At 42.4% G+C, this 20,008-nt stretch overlaps 1 long non-coding RNA gene across 1 annotated transcript; it reads right to left on the reverse strand.

The window, feature by feature from the left end:
* Positions 1-312: 312 nt before the first annotated feature.
* On the reverse strand, positions 313-19,511 carry LOC119086790. Its single transcript, XR_005090147.1, has 2 exons — positions 19,446-19,511; positions 313-840 (listed from the first exon to the last, which is right to left on the reverse strand). It is a non-coding gene; the product is annotated as an uncharacterized LOC119086790 (long non-coding RNA).
* Positions 19,512-20,008: the final 497 nt, after the last annotated feature.

Here is a 20,008-nt window from a genome sequence, read left to right on the forward strand (position 1 = left end):
AGTGCCTCAGACCACATGGAGTCTAATTCCCTGTAAGTGTATGGTCCAAGAGAGAGAAATCTACAGAGATAGAGATCAGAGGCTCCCAAATGCTTGGGGAAGGGGATTGGAACAAGGCTAAGTATTTCAAGTTGCTTTTTTGAGTGATAAAAATGTCCTAAAAATTAAGATATGGTTCTGAATATCACACATCTCTAAGTCATTGAAAACCACTGAAGTGTGTATTTTAAATGGTGAATGTGATGGTAACTTGTGTGTTCAGCAAAGCTGTTAAAATAATACTTTTATGGTCATTGCACTCGCTCCATTTGTAAACTTCATACATGTTATTCTTTTATTTGACATTATTTAGCAGCCACACATTGAGGGCAGCCAACACTGAAGCCCCTTTTGGCCAGACACAAGCAATGATGTATTCTTTGTCTCTGTATCCAGCAGCACGTGTGCCATGAGCAGTCCCACGGAAAGCCTCAAGTGACAGGCACACAAATGGTCACAGATGCCCATCCATGTTTTCACATGTCCTTTAACAGATGCGTCTACCTCTGTCCGGAGATCCGCTTTGTCACAGATTGGCTCTGACCAGTTGATGAACTCAGCCATCCTTCCCATAGGAGCTCCCACTGACAGGTGTAAAACAAACAAACGGCTGAATGAACTTTGGGATGTATAGAGGTCATGCTAGGGTTCATTTAAGTCTATTTGAACAGATCAATTAATGAAGCAGGCTTAATATCAGGTGACTTAACAATTAGATGTCCAATGACTTTGGAAGACTGTGTGATGAAACAGGAGATCCGAAGCCCTCCCTCCAGATGGGTGGTCCTGGGATGAGATCGGCTGTGCAGAGAAAATGACAGAAGGAAAAAAAAAAATGACTTGACGGTAGATAAACCAGTGGGGGACGGCAAAAGTTACAGAATTAGGTCAACAGGGTGTTAGTATTTCAGTGCAGAAAATGTACAAATTAGGAGCTTAGAAATAACTTAACTCGATTAAATTAAAAGTCTACTGGATAAGACCACACAGCGAGGGAAAAATAAACCCACATCTAATTATTGTTCTTTCAAATTATTTAGAGGATCATTATAATTGGAAACAAAAATTCCATGGTGACAGGGGTGACAGGCATCCTCAGGAGCTGCCACCCTGACACAAAACCATGGGTTAAACAGAGCTTCTGTTTCTCTTCACACTCAGAAACTAATCCGGAGGCCACACCCCCAGCTTTAGCAAGTTTATGAACACAGCAGGAAAGTGGGGTGGAAGAAGCTGGTCGATATACCTGAAGTTAATAAAGAATAAAGAAGCTGACCATGTTCCCCACAGCTACACGTCTCAGGCCTCCACAAATCATATTACAACTACTTTTCTAAGTTCTTCATGTTTTAATTTAAGCACCTAGTAAAAGCCATGCCATTTTCCTGTTTTAAAATGAGCAGCACAAAAAATTTTAAAAAAAAAAAAAGCATTTTGAGTATTTTTAAAGGCCTGGATTATGTCTATTTCCGATTCAACTTCCTTTGCTTTCTTTACACAAATATGAGAATTAAGAAACTTATTTACATGCAAGGATGAAGAAAGGAAACATTTAGAACTTCCTCCTAGGATATAAACAGAAAGAAAATCCTTCCCTCCCTGGCTTCCAGAGCCAAGGAGGACAATGAGCATATTGTGGGATTTGGAGAAAAGTAGCTGATGTTTCTGAAACAGAAAACTCTGCAGGAGTAGACCCTCCTGAGTCCGTTGTGCCTAAGATGTCCTCCAGCCAAGGGCTTGCTCTAGCACACTTGCATGAATAATCACCAGCTTTAAGAAAAATAAGTTAATAAAGTTGTACAATTTCTTGTAATGAAGGCGCCAGGAAGCCTAGAGCTATGTGCCTGCAAGAGCTTCAGTAAAGCCTTTTTCCAGACTTTTCCCTACCCGGAGCCCCTCTGTGTCTAAACTCAGTCACTCACTGAACAGAACCTGAACAGAACCCGTGGAGGACCGCTGACAAGATGGCTCTTGCTCCAGAAGGAGACACTGTCTCCAAGTTCAAAGACCACCACGTGCCTTTGGAAGAGTCAACACAGTTGCCAGCACTGTCCTCAAAAGGCCGGAGAAACGCAAGAGCCCCAGGGTTCAGGGCACCTGACCAATCCCACTGCTGTCCAGAGAAATGAAGCCTATACCAAACGCTTTGCCTCCCATGGTGTTCCCGGAGTCCAGCTGAGAAGAAAAAAAGAAAATGCATCAAAATTAAAACCTCAGAAATTCCGCCATGAACAAGGCCGCCTTTGAGGGAGGAAGGAGGGAGCTGACTGACTGAAGAATTTCAACCTGGATCTGTACAAAGAAATCCCTTCAAACTCTAAGCACACACCTGTAGATATTACAAAATAAAGAGGGGAGGGAGGGCAAGGGAGGGAGCGGAGGGGGGAGGGGAGGGGGAAGGGAGAAGAGGGAGGGAGGGGAGGGAAGGGGAGAAGGGGGAAGGGAGGGGAGGGGAGGGGAAGAAAGGGGAGAAGAGGGGAGGGAGGGGAGGGGGGATGGGAGAGGGAAGGGAGAAGAAGGAGGGAGGTGAGGGGAGGGAAGGGGGAGAAGGGGGAAGGGAGAAGAGGGGAGGGAGGGGAGGGGAGGGAAGGGGAAAACAGAAATGTGAGCATCAAAGCACTGGCTGAGTGAGGGAGGAGAGTGGTAATATTCTTCAGAGGACAGTGGCCCAGGACACAGGTCCTACCCTCTTCTTCATCCTTCTTACCCTAGCCTACTACCCCAACCCAGGCATGCAGAAGACTCCGCTTTGAAATTGGCATGAGTGATTGTTGGGTTAGAGGTGACTTTTCTTTGACCAGTCAGACAAACCAATAAGGGGAAAAAAATCTTAGACCCATTCAGATGGGTGCACCTGCACCAGAGTTCACTTGGGAACACTGTCAAGGTTTCCTAGTGGGATAAATCATAGACAGCCAACAGACATGGAACTTTTAGAGAAAAATACTTTCTCAACAGCCTTCCTGCAATGCTCTAGAATATAGCCATATATTGATTAAAGATGGTCTTTATATTTTGTTTGTTTATGGGTCTTGATTTTTGCTGTTGTTTATGATGCTGGGAATGGAACCCAGGGTCTTGTCCAGGCTAGGGAGGCACTTTACTACTGAGTCATATCCCCAGACTATAAACTTTTGGAAGTTCTTTACAAGTTGACTAATTTGGCTACTCTTCAAAAATGATTTTCACAAAGTTTTGGATAAACATATTCAATCATCTTATAAACATCTGATTCTGCAAAAAGTAGGGGAGGGGTAGATAACACTTTATAATCCAGTTACAGAGAAAAAAATGAGTGTCCCTTTTTAAAAGATGTGTGTGTGTGTGTGTGTGTGTGTGTGTGTGTGTGTGTGTGTGTGCAGTTGGCTGGCTGGCTGGCTGTAAGCACACATGCATGTGGGTACCTGGAAACCAGAAAAGGATGTTAGAGCTGGAGATACAGGCAATTGTGAACAACCCACGCTGAGAACTGGAATCTGAACCCAGGTCCTCTGCAAAAGTAGCAAAAAAAAAAAAAAACTGCTAAGCCATCTCTCCACTCACTCTGGGTGGACATTTTAGTATTTACTTTCTGATTATGTTCCATGGAACATGCTGTGAAGAAAGATGGAAGTTCCTCCTCCCTGCTTCCAGGACAGGCACCCTGGAGAAGCTCTGTAAGTGTTATGTCTGTTCTGAGTCTATCTCCAACATTGTCTCAGGAAACGAGAACCATCAGACCCTCGGGAGCAGGAATGCGGGCTGAATGATGGAACATTCCAGTGCTCTGTGAAACAAGTAGCAATGAGTATGGATTGCAAATGGAAGAAACTTTACCATGGAGAATAGAGGGAGCCCTGAGTAAATATGTACGGAGCAGATGAAGTCCTGAGTGATGTGTAATATTGACAAGAACCAATGCCTCAGACCCACAGGAACTGACAAAGCCTTCCCTGGATCAGGCCCAGGGAATTAGCAAAACCTTCCTCTGGTCCATGTGCAAATGTTGACAGAGTGTACAGAAAGCACTGACTGACCACAGCTTCCTCCTCCCAGATGTTTACAGCCTGATACTAAACTCCTGCTGAGACTAGCTAACCCCCTTGTGCTGTACATAACAAATGCTCTGGGGTACCAGCTTGTTACAGTCAGTGCCTCTCCATCAGAGCATGCCTGCTCCACACTACCCCAGCTTTTCTGTACATGTCTGTGTGTCTGTCCTGTCTTCATTGCCTTGTCACCTCAGTCAGGTTCCCAGGACCAAGCTGTGCCAGACTTGGTGCTTCACACAAAGGGTTTTAGAAACTGCACAAAAGAAAAGCCCCCCAAATGGGATCACCAGTGACCCGGCTGAAACGGAGGAGGAGAGAGCCGGTGCAGCAGGAGAACCATCAGTCAGGTGACTCGTGAGCCCAGTTCCATCCTGCGGAGTCACAGTGGCACAGACAATCATGATTGACTGGCTACATTGTTCCTGGCTGGTGTTAAAGCTCCCGAGGCCTGGAGCAACAGGTTGAGCTCTCAGGAGTGGATACAGAGGACATATTGTAATCATCTTTCCATATCCAGATACTAAGGTCACCTGGGAAGTCAGGAAGCTCCTTCCCTGGCAACAACTGGCAGGAGGGTCTGTAAGTCCCTCAGAGAACAAATGGCTCTGTCTCATAGCTGCTGCCCCCAGAATTGTCCAAAGTGACTGTGTCCTTGTTCTTAAGGACACAGGTCATACTGCATGCTTTGCTTTCATCCCACACGATGGGTTTGTTACCTTGTGGTGATATTTTATTTGTGCTGAAATGTGGTGATATTTTATTTGTATGTTAATAAAGTTTGCCTGGAGATCAGAGGAAATAGCAAGCCATTTTAAGTAAACACAAAGGTCAGGCAGTGGTAGCACACACCCTTAATCCCATCACTTGGCAAGCAGGGTCTCTGTGTGTTCAAGGCCATACTAGTGAACAGAGGCAAGCTTGGTGACATATGCCTTTAATCCCAGTATCAACCATAGAGACCTGGAGGTCTGTACAGACAGGCAGGGACAAGGAAGTGAGGTAGCTGGGCTAAGAGCCAATGAGAGGGCAGAACAGCAAAGCAATAAGGGCATGTGTAGATAGGAAGTAACTCGCATTTGGAAGCTGCTGCGTGCTTGGTGAGGTAAGGTTGGCTGGTGGCTATTCCTATTTCCCTGATCTCTAAGGCTTTCACCCCTATATTTGGCTCCATGTTTTTCATTTAATAAGACTTGCTTAGAAATTCGTCTACATTACCTACTCATCATTTTGTTTTTCTTCCCAACATCTCAAATCACAGGAGTCACTTCTCTTCTATAAATTACTTAGAATGTGTTTATCTCACCTATTCAGGCTGAGCACAAAGAACCAGGGTATTCTCACTCAGACAACTGAGTTAACAGCCAAGCTCTTGCCCTTCAACCCACATTACATCTGATATTTGTAGCAAGGAAGAGCATTGTAGCATGACCCTTATTGTTCCATAGAGAAACCCTGGAGGTGAGTATTTCTGTAATTACACCAGTGGATTCTGGCAGTTTTGTTTAAATAGCTACCAGGAGCACTGCATCTCACGGGAAGATACAACTCACAGAGAAGATACACAGGAATGTGTGGTTAATTCATTGCAACAATCAATAAGTTGTCTCCCAAAAAGAAAAATCCCATTTGTTTTCCTTCCCTTAAATGACAGCACCTAACTCTGAACTCCCAGTTGAGCTCACTGGCAGGAACCTTAGTCTCTGCTCTAAGTCACTCGTGGTGCGCCCCACCCCCAAACCCCCAATCACCCTCACCCCCACCCCCACTGGAGCTGGGATTTGCTCAGATCCCAGGATTCTCTCCAGGAGCTGAACTCTGGAAGCCACTTCTGAAGAGTGCTATCAGTCCACTACTGTTATCACTGGCTCATCAGCTGCCTCACTCTGCCTGGCCCTGGGATCTGGCAGATTTTCCCCCTCCACATAGGTCACTGGAGAGTCTGGGAGATCAGATTTTCCCCCTCCACACAGGTCACTGGAGGGTCTGGGAGATGTAAGTCCAGCAGCAATTTTCTGAATATACCAGGTGTTCATCTCATCCCAGGTCTATGACCACGAGTTTTGTCTAGGCAAACCCTGCATTTTTATATACTTCAAGTCTCTCTTGGTTCTAAATGTTATTTCCTCCCATTAAGAAAATCTCCCTGTTATGCAAGATAGAAAAATAAAGGGCTGTTAGATTTAATGTCTTCATTTAAGGCATGTAAAATTGTGAGATGAGAATGAAACAGAATATTAAAAAAAAAAAACTCCTGGCCTTAAGGGCAGGGAGAAAGTGTGCCACACACAGAAAACGTAAGTGTATTTATTCAGCAGCTCTCACTCTGCTCCTGGTTTGTGTTGTAGTCACAGCATCTACACTAACATTTTCCTACTTGGCATAATTGAGAATTGAAGCTCCTGCCTTGTCAACTGAGGTATGTCTTTGTATTTTTATTTATTTACTGTGGCTGACATCTTATTTTCCTTCGTTTTATGTGTATGAGTGTTCTGCCTGCATGTATGCCCATGCACCCTGTGTGTGCTGTGCCCAAAGAAGCCAGAAGAGGGCATTAGACATCTAAAACTGGAATTGCAGATGGTTAGGAACTGCTCTGTAGGTACTGGGACTCAAACCTGGGTCCTCTGGAAGAGCAGCCCATGCTCATAACCGCTGAGCCATCTCTCCAGCACCATAACCGACTTTTTCATTGAAATACTTCTTATTCAAACTTATATTTTTGTGCAATTTAAAACAAGCCTTCTTAAACAACTTTCACTCCTGACTCTTTTTCACGTGACAGAGTCTCATGCAACCCAAGTGGAGTGGTTTGAGTAGAAATGGCTACCATATGCTCATATATTTAAATGTTGGTCATTAGGTAGCGGCACTACTTGACAGTAATTAAGAGGTGTGGCCTTGTTGGAGGAAGTGTGTCTTTGGTATGGGCTTTGGGGTTTCAAGTGCTCAAACCAGATCCAGATCCCTCTGTCTCTCCCTGCTGCCTGTGGATTCTGATGTAGAACACTCAGCTACCTCTCCAGAACCATGTCTGCCTATGTGCTGCCATACTTCCTGCCATGCTGATAATGGACTAAATCTCTGAATGTAAGCGAGCGCCCATTAAGTCTTTCTCTTATAAGAGTTGCCGTGGTCATACCATATCTTCACAGCAACAGTACACTGACTGAGACACCAAGTACGTGAGTAATAATAGATACACTAGTCAATCAACTCCTGAAAATTTAGCCTTAAGTTTATTTTAAGACAATTCCATAGTGTACACATAATTTTCTGTTTATTAAGGATAAAAGAAAATTATCCTTTAATAAATAGATATGGTTGTTTATTTTTACATAATTAAATTTAGGCTGAATATTTGATACGACAAAATTAACAGCATCCTCGCCATTTTTCAAAGTTAATTGATATTTTGATTTTTTATAATTGTCAATGCTGAGAAGGCTTCTTTGCATAAATATGTTGCACAAAGTGGCAGAAAGATATTTAGGGCCATTTCATAAATTGTCAGAAATGCTGTCCTAATCCTAGGCAAAACTTTAGTTAATGTTTTTTGTTTTGTTTTTTAATGTAACTCAAGTCAGTAACCCAAATTGCAAATTTTTAAATCAAACATTACATACATATATATATAAAATATATAACCCAAAGATACACTAATTTGTTATTCATGTGGTAACAAGTCAGCCCCAGTGTGCAAAGTCTTGAATGTACGCTGAGTGCTTGGAAAACATTGGCTCCATAAGCAATGTGGAGTGTGTATGTTGGGTGTTCAGAACCAAGGCTGTATCGAAGTTTCATGGTACAAAATGGGTGAGCACCAGCAGGAACACCTCAGGTTTATTATGGGTTTAATTTTGAATGTTTTTTTTTGTTTTTTTTTTTTTTTTTGTTTGCTGCACATCCAGCAACCTTTCACGGCTACCAACATTTTTATACCCTTTGCTTTCAGCTGCATGATCACATATGAAGTGTGCAAATGCCAACCCCCAGTGTGCAAATGCCAACCCCCAGTGTGCAAATGGCAACCCCCAGTGTGCAAATGGCAATCCCCAGCGTGCAAAACTGGACCTTAAAGTGGGATGGAAAGAAGGTTTTAAAAAAATAAAATCAACATAAATTAAAGAAGTACTGAGTTGAACATTGAAAATCTGTGTAAAGCTGATGCTTATGATGAAGTGTTTCCATTCTTACAACTTAATGATCTGCTCATAATTCTAGACATAAAACAGAGGCTGTGGGAAGAGACTTACAGCACTGATTCAAAACTGGCCAGTGGCAAGAGACTTCTGCAAACAATTAAGAGAGGAAATTGGGAGATCAAAGATGAGGAGGGGAAAAGTGTGGCAACAGTGTGCTTGTGAAGGTGGTCTTCCTTGCAGAGAGGAGTGAGATGTCCTACACACAGGGTAGGAAGGAACAAAGATGAAAAGTCAGAGATACTGCCCTGGGAGTTCCCACCCCAGCCCAGCTGCCTTCGTAAACACAAGGAACAACACAGGAAGGAACCAGCCCTCGTTTTAATTCAGATACACAGAAGTGTGGAACTAAATAATCAGCATTGCTGTAGACAGAAAGTACAGGAAAACTTGAAGTATGTGGGAGAATCCCAAATGGGAAAGCTAGGTGCATTATGGGAGAAGCCCAGACAGGAAAGCTAGGTGCAATTCTTATTATTCCAAACAGAACTAATCATGAGAGGATCACATTTAAAAAGACTGAACCAGGCTAAATAAAATATTTATTGTGTGTTTGTTTTGTATAGCTAGTTTTGTAACTATTACATTAAATGTATGATATTTTATTTGTGCTCTGACAAATAAAGCTTGCCTGGAGATTAGAGGGCTGAGCTCCGCTAGTTAACCATAGAGGCCAGGCAGTGGTGGCACACACCTTTGATCCCAGCACTTGGGAGGAGAAAGCAGGAAGATCGGGAGTTGCATGCCACCCTGAGCTATACGAGATTGAATCAGTCTAAAAGCGAAACAGAGCCTGGTGGTGGTGGTACATGCCTGTAATCCCAGCACTCAGGAGGTAGAGGTAGGAATATAAGGCAGGCAGAGACAGGATCTTGCCCATTCAGTCTTTGAATTAATAAAGACAGGATCTCCCAAATTCAGTCTGAGATTCCATAGAGGTAAAAAGTCTCTAGTGCCTGGCTGCTCTGTTTCTCTGATCTTTCAGCTTTTACCCTAATATCTGACTCCGGGTTTTAATTGTTTAGACTAATTAGGGTTGCACTTCAATTAAATGCCTCCATCAGTTTCACAATTCTGCTCAGAAAAAAAAAATCATAGAAAAAGTGTTGATTTTTCCAAGAAAGAAAGAATGCAAGCAATTGCAGTAATATTAGTTATATGACTTGATTGTGGAACAAATTTAAAATTAGCTTAATTTTTTAATTTTTTTCTTATAATTCTACACTGTTTTAAGATAATATATAACTTTTTAAATAACTAATGTTTACCTACAGTAAATGTTGTAGTTTAAAAGTATCTGAACTGGTTTTAAAATACTTGATTGCTATTACACAAGAATAAATCAAACCACATGAACATATATACTATTTCCATTTTCTTCTCATTCGCTTTAAATCAATAAATTAAGGGATTTGGGGCTAAAGAGATAGCTCAGTGGTTAGGAGCAAAGTTCACTTCCCAGAACCCACATCAGGTAGTTCATAACTGCCTGTGACTCCAGGGGATCTGACACCCTCCTTTAGTCTCCACAGGCACCTGCACCCACACACACCCATATCTACAACACAAACACACATATGCGCACTACTAAAAATAAAATAGGACGTTTCTAAAACAGAGATAGATTTAAGACATGAAAATGCCAGGGACTTGTCAGGAGTTATGTGTATATATAAAATACAAGGATAGTTCATAAACTCATAATGAGACTGGCATATGCTTCCCTGAGAACTTCAGATTCATGCAAACGTTGGGCATCTTGATTTTTTCACAAACACATCAGCAAACCTTCCACACTTTTAGAACACGTTGCTATGGGATGTCTTTCTGTACGCTGTGAATATATGCTGTTCCCATTGGTTAATAAATAAGCTGCTTTGGGCTTTGGCAAGGCAGCTTAGAGGCAGGCAGGAAATCCAAGGGTGGAGTCTAGAGAGATGCGAGCCAGCCACCGAAGGAGCAACATATAATGGAACTCCGGTAAAGCCATGGAACACATGGCAAACAGATTAATAGCAGTGGGTTAATTTAAGATATAAGAGTTAGCTAGCAAGAGGCCTGCCATAGGCCATACATTTTGTAAATAATATTAAGCTCTGTATGATTATTTTATAAGTGGCTGTGGGACTGCGGGGCTGGGCGGGACTGGAGAAAACTTCTGGTTAAAACACATTATGAAAATTTTGGAGAAAACATGGAGTTTAGAACACAGATTTTCAGATCAGTGATAGGTAATCTTTCTGGAAGTGAAGAGATAGTCAATGAAATAGCTGAGTTCAGGTTACGATTTTTTCCTTCTCATTCAAGAATGGTCTTAAATCAAAGATCTCTCTGAGATCATTTATGATAGCACCTAAAATAAGCTGGGGCTTGGGTTTTTTTGTTTTTTGTTTTTTGTTTTTGTTTGTTTGGTTGGTTTTTTTGTTTGTTTGTTTCTTTTAAGACAAGGGCAAAGAATAGCTCTGGGACCCAGGGTAGAAACAGGGTATCTGATGGCAAATCTGTAGGGGGGTGGGACTAAGAAGCAGTGGGGACTTGAAAGGAGAATTCTGAAACACAGCAATACAGCATCAAAGATTTTGGAGGGCTATTGCTGTGCTAAGTGAGGAACGGCGAACATGGGGTCACGGTTCCACTTCTCAAGCAGCTGTTGCTGGTTTGAGTCCTCTACACAGAGCATGTCTGAGTCACAGTGATGCTCAACTGGAGCAAAGTGAAGGCTGGGTCTCTGAAAACGTTACACACACTTGAATGATTTCAAGAATCATTAACTTTCCTATAAAATGAGCCTCTGTATTAAGTATGTGCCTGGAAGCAATGTGTGAGACCAAATGCTGATTTAATCTAATGAACTCAAGTTATACAAGAAAACACTCCTCAAGATTCTTCTCCATTTATGTGTTCAAACACTCCAGAGAAGTTTGTGGGACTGTTGATGCCATGGAAGGCACAGTCTACAAATGACAGAAGACTTTGTTCCCCGGGCTCCTTTCATTCAGAGCCTTTCATGAACTGTGAATTCTCTCTAAAAGCACCTATCAGCATGAATAAACTGATAAAAGCAAACGTGTGAAATGCCTTTCACTTAGCTAACAGGCATGACTCCAGACCCTGGAACTCCCACCGATTTCATCTGAAACCCTACCCCACCATGATAGTAAACACGATTTGATGGAGGGTCCAGGACTGAAGTTACAAGATCCTCGGCCTATTGTGAAGCCATGGTTAATGGCCAGCTTTGTCAGGCATAATCCATTCCCGTGCAGGCTTTCAGATCACCCTGTGACTGTGGTATTCCATTTTACACAAAAAGTCAGATTAATAAATCCATTTGACCTTCCCAGAGCGTCCATTTATACACCGGTTCCTTCAGCAACTGCCACCCAGGGAAACACTAGGGTGACAAAGTAATAGTCCACACCTCCAAAGCCCAGTAAAGATGTCATGCCAGCAGCCAGGTTTATAAAAATAAGGAGGGAGAATGATAGAGCTGTGGGGTATTGATTAACTCACAGCAGCTGGGTATCTCAATCACTGAGAAGTTAGAACGACAGAAACTAGTAGTCAAGACCTTGAAGGAGGTCAGCACAGGACTTAACAGCAAGCACGCCTAGAACCCCGAACACACAGAACACATTCTCCCAAGTAGTCCCATACTCCCTTCCCAATTGTCATATATGTGTTCAGAAGAAAGTATCCAAAAACGTCAAAGGATTTGTGCCAAAAATAAAGATAAATTAGAAAATGGTAGCCAAAAAAAAGTTCATTAAAATCCACATACATTTCTAAATACTGATTTAAAACACACACACACACACACACACACACACACACACAATGAAAAATGATGCTGAGAATTCAGTAACAATGAACGTAAATGCTGGCACATCCGTACAGCGCTCATTATGTGGCTAAGGATGACCTCCTGCCTCTGTTCCTGAGTGTGGGGAACGCAGCTGTTTGTCACCATTCCCTGTATGCTGGGAAGTAAACACAGGGATCCGGACATGGTTGGCAAGCATTCTGTCACTGAGCTACATTCCCAGCTCTTTAGACCCTTAAAAAAGGGCATGGACTGGAGGAATTACCCAACAACTGGGGAGCGGTACAAAAGAGTCACACAGAATAAATTAGGTGGGGAAGAGAAATAATGTAGATATTACCAAAGTAGGGACAGGGGTGTACTAGAAAATCAACAGACCCAAAGACCAGCTCTTCAAGAAAGCTGACCTAACCTTCCAGAGATGACAGTAATCACAAAGGAGTGGGTGCCAGCATGGCAGGCCATGAATGAAAAGGTAGGGAATGGAGAGATTGACATCACCAGAGAGGATGAAGCGGTGGAAGAGAGAGGACTGTGAATGAGCTTATGTCCATAGATTAAGACAAAAGAAAAAAAAAAAAAAAAACAGAAAGTTTCAAAACAGATGTCAGGAGAAATAGGAAGGCATAGATAGACGGATGGATGGATGGATGGATGGATAGATAAAATAAATGAATGAATAAATAAATAGATAGATAGATGATAGACAGATAGATAGATAGATAGATAGATAGATACATGCTAACTTATTTTTTGAACTTTCATTAAAAGTTTCAGATCTTTCCATCAGAAAAGCATCTGTCCCAGCAGCGTTTATAGGGTTTTTCCATGTTTTCCCACTGTTACATGAACGCTTCCAAAAAGAGTAAAAGAAGAGTCTCCAGGGCACAGAACCAGGTTTGTGCAGGAGGGTATGGCAAGAATCCAGAACAATGTCACTCAAGAGCAGAGACCCAAAATCCAAAATTCTCAATAGAGAATTAGCAGGTCCAAGATATCTTTATTTTGTTTTGTTTTGTTTTTAGGTAAAAGGCAAAGTTGTATTGATTCTGGGAATACAAAAGAGTGAGACTTCACTGATGAAAACCTGGGATTCCTCACATTAAGAGATCAAAGAGGAAAAACCATGCAAGCATCATGCTAGGTAAAGATTTAGTTATTCATTTAACAAAGCATCTATTCATAATAATGAAAATTTTACCATACAAGAATACTTTTTAAATCTGTAGCCAGATAGACACATATATGAAGAGCCTGGTATCTGGAATCTCTAATACTTTAAATACTTTGAAGCATTTTCTTTAACACTGACCTTCAATAAAATTAAGATTTCTGTACACCAAAAGACAGCAGAGTATGTGAGAGACAGAAAATGAGCAAGACACAGCACAAATAACATAGAGCAGTTTTTAGAAGTGTTGTAACAGAATCTGCCTCAGTCCAGTCGGCTGCTAGAACAAAATACCTTAGGCTTGATAAGCTACTACTGATTAAAAAAGGAGGGTGGGAATTGCCCATAGTTTTGGAGACTGAAAAGTCCTAGGCCAAGATACAGAAGATTGCTTGTCTGGTGAGGGCCTCATCTCTGCCTCAAAGATGGCTTCTTCTCACCTCTGCCTCAAAAGAAGAAAAGAGCAAACTATGTTTCTCAGGCCTGATTTTAGGAGCAAGAATCCCATGCTAGCGGGTTCTAGTTATAAATGGTCACTTCTCAAAGGCTCTGCCTTTAACACTGTTTGATTCAGGATTAGGTTTCTATATGAATACCATAAGGACATGAAGATTTGGGACTGCAGCTGTGCAGCTGAGACACAGATATTGTTAGAATTGAAATATTGGCAATGGACACAAACAGCCATCCACACAAATGACTCAAAGCCAGGCAAAAATATTCTCCACTTCAGTTGCAACCACTGAACTGTAAATCAAAACCAAACCAAGATACTGTTCCATGCTTCAGATTGCAAACTTCATAAATTCTGAGGGTTGTGATTTTTGTTTATGGGCCAGCAGGAACAGCAGCACAGTGTGGCTACACCTGGGATTAGAACAATCACTTTGGAACTCAATCAACTTCAGTGTTTACACACCTTACTACAACTTCAGGAAACATGAACATAAAGAATATACAAATAACCTCTATAATGATGAGTGATGCCGTGGGAGGGGGCGTGGAGAGATCACCAAATGTTCCAAACAACAAAATGAATAACCTGCACTGCATTGATGAAATAGAAGAAATGGCAACTCTTTCTTGGACAGTTATTCTTGTCCTGAGAACACTGGCCCCAGCCTGGAGGTAGCCGGAGTACTCTGTGGGGTCTCCGTGGGTTATGTATGTCTGGCACCATTGGTCCACCCAGGAACTCACTAAACATGTACTACCTCTTCTTCCATCCCAGTCTACAAGCTCAGAATCTGTACTTTCACAGGACTTATATACATCTTACGATATGAGGACTATCCTAGCATAGCTTAGTATTTCCTCAGTTCGTCTTGCTCTCCATTCTGCATGGGTAACTTCCTCAATGCTAGGGATAGAAATGAAATACTCTTTGGCCTTAGTTTCCTGGAGTTCACACACAAGCACCTGTTGCACAAATCCTCGCTTGGTGCCAGATGTTGCACAAATCCTAATTGATCTTATAATAAGAACCAGGAGCCAGATGTTGGGGTAAATGCTGAAAGATCAGAGGAAATATGCCACAGCCACTTCTCACCTGGCCAGCTCCTCAGCCAAAAGGGTAAGATCCTGTCTCCATGAATACTCAGACAGAATTCCCCTGAGTCCTCTGCCGAAAGGAATAAGTTCCTGTCTCCCCCCCACCCCACCCCACCCTGCCTTATATGCCTTTCTCAGCCCAGCCATGTCACTTCCTGTCTCAGCCTTCCTAGTGCTGGGATTAAAGGACTATGGGCTTCCCAAATACTGGGAGCAAGGGCATGAGATCCCAAATGCTGGGATTAAAGGTGTGTGCCACGACAGCCTGACTGTTTAATTGTGTGGCTGTCTCTGTCCTCTGATCTTCAGGCAAATTTTGTTAGAATACAAACAAAATATCACCACAAGCACCCTATATACACATGCATATATTTGTGAGTACATACCTTCATATATGCACATGCACATGCATCCACATACATTACTAAAGTGAGTTCTTTTAATTTTCTGGTATTTGGTGATTTGACGAATGCTAACATGATCTGTGCACTTTGTCCTTCTTCTCTGTTTCAACACATCCCCTGTGAGGAGAGTAATCCAGGCTCCTACTAGTAATACAACAGAAGTGTCTTCCCAAACTGTGGGTCACCTCAGCCATCCCCTTGTAGACATGGAAGAGATGATGTAAGACAACCTGAATTTAGGGTGCCTTTTGTTCGAATGCTTGCAGTAGGGAACACAGCTTCTGGCTCAGTCCTGTGAGCTGCCCCCAAGCCGCCCTCACCCCTTGAGTGATTCCAGGATAATCAGCTCAGGTAGCAACCGTTCGTGCAGATTTGAAATGGAGCGTCAGTACTTCTGGTGTGCATCTGCTGTGCTCAGCCTAAAATGATTCCTAATAGTGCCTGTTCCAGTTTGCTTTTCTGTTGCTGCCATAACTTAGGGAAGGAAAGGGCTTATATCAGCTAGAAAGTTAGAGTCTATCATCAAGGGGAGTCAGGGCAAGAAAAAGGGCAGGCATGATTGCTACTCCACAGAGCATGAACTCTAACCAAGGAGCTCACAGCCAAGCAAGAACAGCGGTAACCATGGATGAATGTTTCTTGCTGGCTCACTCACAGACCCATGTTTAGTTAGCTTTCTGATACCACCTGGGAGCACCTACCTGAGGCATGGTGCCACCCACAGTGGGCTGGATCCTGCTACATCAACTAACATCAAGATGAAGTCTACACAGAGACAGATGCCTCCAGGCAGATGTGATCTGGGCAGTCTCTCAATGGAGAGTCCCTTCTCACGTGACTCTAAGCTATGTCAAGTGAGAGATAAAGCTAACTAGGACAGATCTCACTTACATAAGTAATACTTTAAAACAATATGATGCCCTATATAAAAAAACAATAAATAATAAATTAAAATAATGAGCAATATGTGTTTCTGATTTAGATTCTCAGGTTAGAAGACTGAAAGCTTTCTGAGTGTCTGCACACAGGTATCTACACACACATGAAGGCTGCAACAGTTGCAGACACTATTAGACATGGGTATGTGATGTTACTCTCAAATCCTATAACTTGAATGAACATACCTTTTGCCAAGATTTTGAAGCCCAAACTGCAAATAGCTCTCAATTTGCCCACGGGTTTCATTCTTAGACTACCCATTAAACTCCAGGCAAAAAGAAAATATTATACATTCAAGAGAAAGAAAGAAAAAGAAAGGAAGGAAGAAGGATGTAATTCTAACTTCCAAGTAATTTTAAGCAGGTTCTTAAAAAGAAAAATCAACAATAACAATAACAAACAAGCCTGGAAGATTATCTGATGAACTCTAAGAAATTTTAGCAGAACTCGGCACAACTTTCTGTTGTGCAGCCAAATCTGATCTTGGCAGGATGTATTCTATCCTTGATCCTTATCCAATAATCACCGTGACCCCCCAGTTCAATTTCGGGACAAAAACCACCCCTTCAGGCTTCCCTGGGAGAGGGATCCTCTAGGAGGCAGTGCTGCCCCACCGAGACCTCTGCTCTGAGCAGCCTTGTGGAAAGTGCAGCTCTTTGGCCCCAAACTGCCTTTGGACTTGAACCAATTGTCTCTTGCTCCTGGAATGTTGCAAGTGGACATTTATTTCCATGGCTCTGAATCTCCCTTTAAATATTATGTGCTCCTACCAGCCACCACCAGGCTACTTAGGATAAATACCTGGAAATGTTGCAAGCTAACTCAAGTCACATTGATGACTTATATCAGCCAAATTGAGAGTGTCTATCTATACAGTCGAGTACCATGAGTCAAGGGTTTACCTCATTGGAGGTGAGGCTAGTTTGCAAATATTTAACAGCACACACCTGATTTCTATGAAGGAACCTTGGTAACTTCCTCCTTGTTTCTCTTTTGCATACCCAAGTCCCTTTAATTGGAGAACAGCACACACATTGTCCTCTTGTCACAGATAATGCTGAGTGACACTGGTACTGTACACTCTACCTTCCTCAAGATTAAAAGACTTAACACCCGCATCAAAGAAATGGAAGTGTCTGCTGCTCACTTTGAGGTGCCTGCTGCAATCTGCTTGTAAAACACCACACATATACAAACACTTACACAATTGTACAAACACACATACACAGGGGATTCTAGTTATGTGCAAAAGTTAAAGCTTTTCTCTTTAAAATATTTGGTAATGAGGAGTTTTTGTGCAGAAGGGACATTTTTAGAAAGATGATACTGGAATGGTTCGCCAGTGTGTTAGCCTCCGGCCACAGTTTGGTCAGAAGAGGTGGGTGAAGGGGATACCTCACAGGACTAAAGCAGTGGGTTTATCTTAGGTGACTCAAGGAAATGGAAACACTCCTAAGGACCTTGCCCTCAACCCACACCCCGAGCATGGGGAATCATAGACACATCCACCCTTACCTTGAACTTTGGAATATGGTGGTATTGGAATAAGGAATCAGGAGTGGCAGAGGCACCTCCCAGGTTGGGGTGTGTAAAAAAGAACAATTGAGCTAGGTAACAGGTGACAAAGAAGCCAGGCTGGCTATCTCAGGGCCATCCTGGTAGCCAGGTTGCTCAGTGGTCTATGGGCATTTTCATAATGATACTTATTGGAGCTTCCAGAAATAGTCAAGAAATATTTTATGTAAATTCTACACTTTTGTGGACTGGCCAGATGATTCAGCAGGTAAAGGCAGCTACCACCAACCTGAAAACCAGAGTTCAATTCCAGGGACCAATGTGGTAGTAGATAACTAGTTTCCACAAGTAGTCCTCTGACCTCCACATGCGTGTGTGCAAGCAAAACAAAATTAAACTAAAAAATAAATGTTTTAGATGCTGACAATCCATCAGACTCTTGGGTAGCCTTTCAAGTTTCTGATGTGAAGTATCCATTCCTGGGACTACTTTAACGTAATTCTGCTGTGCCTGTTAAACTCGTGTTCACAGACTTTGATGCCCAGCATTGCTGTGGAGATTTGGGTTTGAGGGCTGGAGAGATGGCTCAGTTGTTGAGAACATTGGCTGTTCTTACAAAGGACCTGACTCAGTTCCCAGTACCAATGTGGCAGTTCACAGTCACCTGTCACTCCAGAGCCAGAGGATCCGATGCCCTCTCCTGACCTCTGTGAGTACCAGACACACACACTTGGTACACAGACATATGTGTAGGCAAAACACTCATATCCATGAAATAAAATAAATATCTTTGTAAATTGTCTCTGTTCATGAAGAAATTCAATTTCGTATAACATAATCAATCAGTTTGCATATCAATTCTAGAGGGAAAAAACAGGTTTTATACATCTTTTAGTTATTCTTTTCAAATAGTTCTTAGGAATTTATCAAAATGTATCTTCTTCCATTGTTTAAATTAGATCTCAGGGTTTAAAACATTTCAAGGAAAAATATCACACCATAGAAAAGAGAGCCAGCACACATTCAACTCACAATATATTATAAATTACTCCCATTTGTAATAAGGAAAATAACAAATTTGCTGCAGCCAAATTAGTTAACAATGAATATAATGAGCTAGACCCTTCACTGTTTTGAAGGGCGTATTAATTCAGGTGGAATAAACATGGCAAGGTGATGTAAACATTAAGTCTCCACTCTGTTCCTTTCTCTTCACAGAAAACCCACAGGGCTGACCTTCAGATTCTGTCTATATGACAGCAACATAATCTGTTGAAAAATGTCAAGCAACATTTCATTCCTGCTTAACCTAGAGCAAAACAATAGTTTATTTTTCTGGTTGTGCATTCACTCACTCACTAAAGAGATGAGCACTGACGTTGTTCCAAACAACAAGGTCGGGTGTAAAGAAGCAAGTCCTACCCACCAGTGGGCCTGTGCTAGGAAACGGGGCACACTAGTACACTGGCCTTGCACCAGAAGTTGCCTCATTGGTCTTTTCCTCGGCCTGGCACAGAGGGCCGGGGAACTGTCCCAGAGATGTAAGGACAGCCTGCACAGCACTAGCTTAACAGAGACCCGGGGATCCTTCTCCCGAGAGTTAAACCGTTTTGCTTAAAATTTTTATGGATGTTCTTCTTCTATTTCCTTTTTAAAAGAACATAAACCTTTGAAAAACACACAACTGTAAGACACGGCAGTCTAGCAGAAAGAGCAGACATGCAGCTGATGATGCCACAAATCAGTGAGGAAGCGGCGTGAGGGACCACTGACCTGAACGACTCCCAGGAAGGAAAGACAACCATTCTCCACATCATCGAGTGAAGACAGTTTTCTAGAGAAAGGAAACAAAACCCGGAATTAAATGACTGGGCCACCTTAGGATGACAGAGCTGGAGTGAGGAGGAATCAGGAAATCAGTGGAGACTCGGGATCTAGAGATGTGTGACTTAAAATTACAAGTCTGAATGGATCCCGTAGTCTACTGGACAATGATGGACCACCTATAAAAGATGGTAACACAAGGTCTACTTCCTGGGGTAAAGCAAGGATGGTCTGAGATCAGCATGAGGTACAAGAAAGGACAAGACTGGGGACAAGAAGTCCCGCCCCTCTCTCCTGTCTCATGCTCTTGACTCCAACATCACTGATAGCCTTGCAGAGTCTTGGTGAATATTTCACTGATTCTTGTCATGAACCCAAGTTTAAACATGTCCCGCTCCTCCCCGTGGATATTACAAGATACTTTAACTCCTCCTCGGGCCACTTTCTCGGGGTTCCCTGTGGCTTCTGCCACGTTCCTTTGTAATATGTCGTCTAAACCACAGCCCCTTCCT

The sequence above is a fragment of the Peromyscus leucopus genome, chromosome 16_21, assembly GCF_004664715.2.
Source record: "Peromyscus leucopus breed LL Stock chromosome 16_21, UCI_PerLeu_2.1, whole genome shotgun sequence".
Classification (NCBI taxonomy): domain Eukaryota; kingdom Metazoa; phylum Chordata; class Mammalia; order Rodentia; family Cricetidae; genus Peromyscus; species Peromyscus leucopus.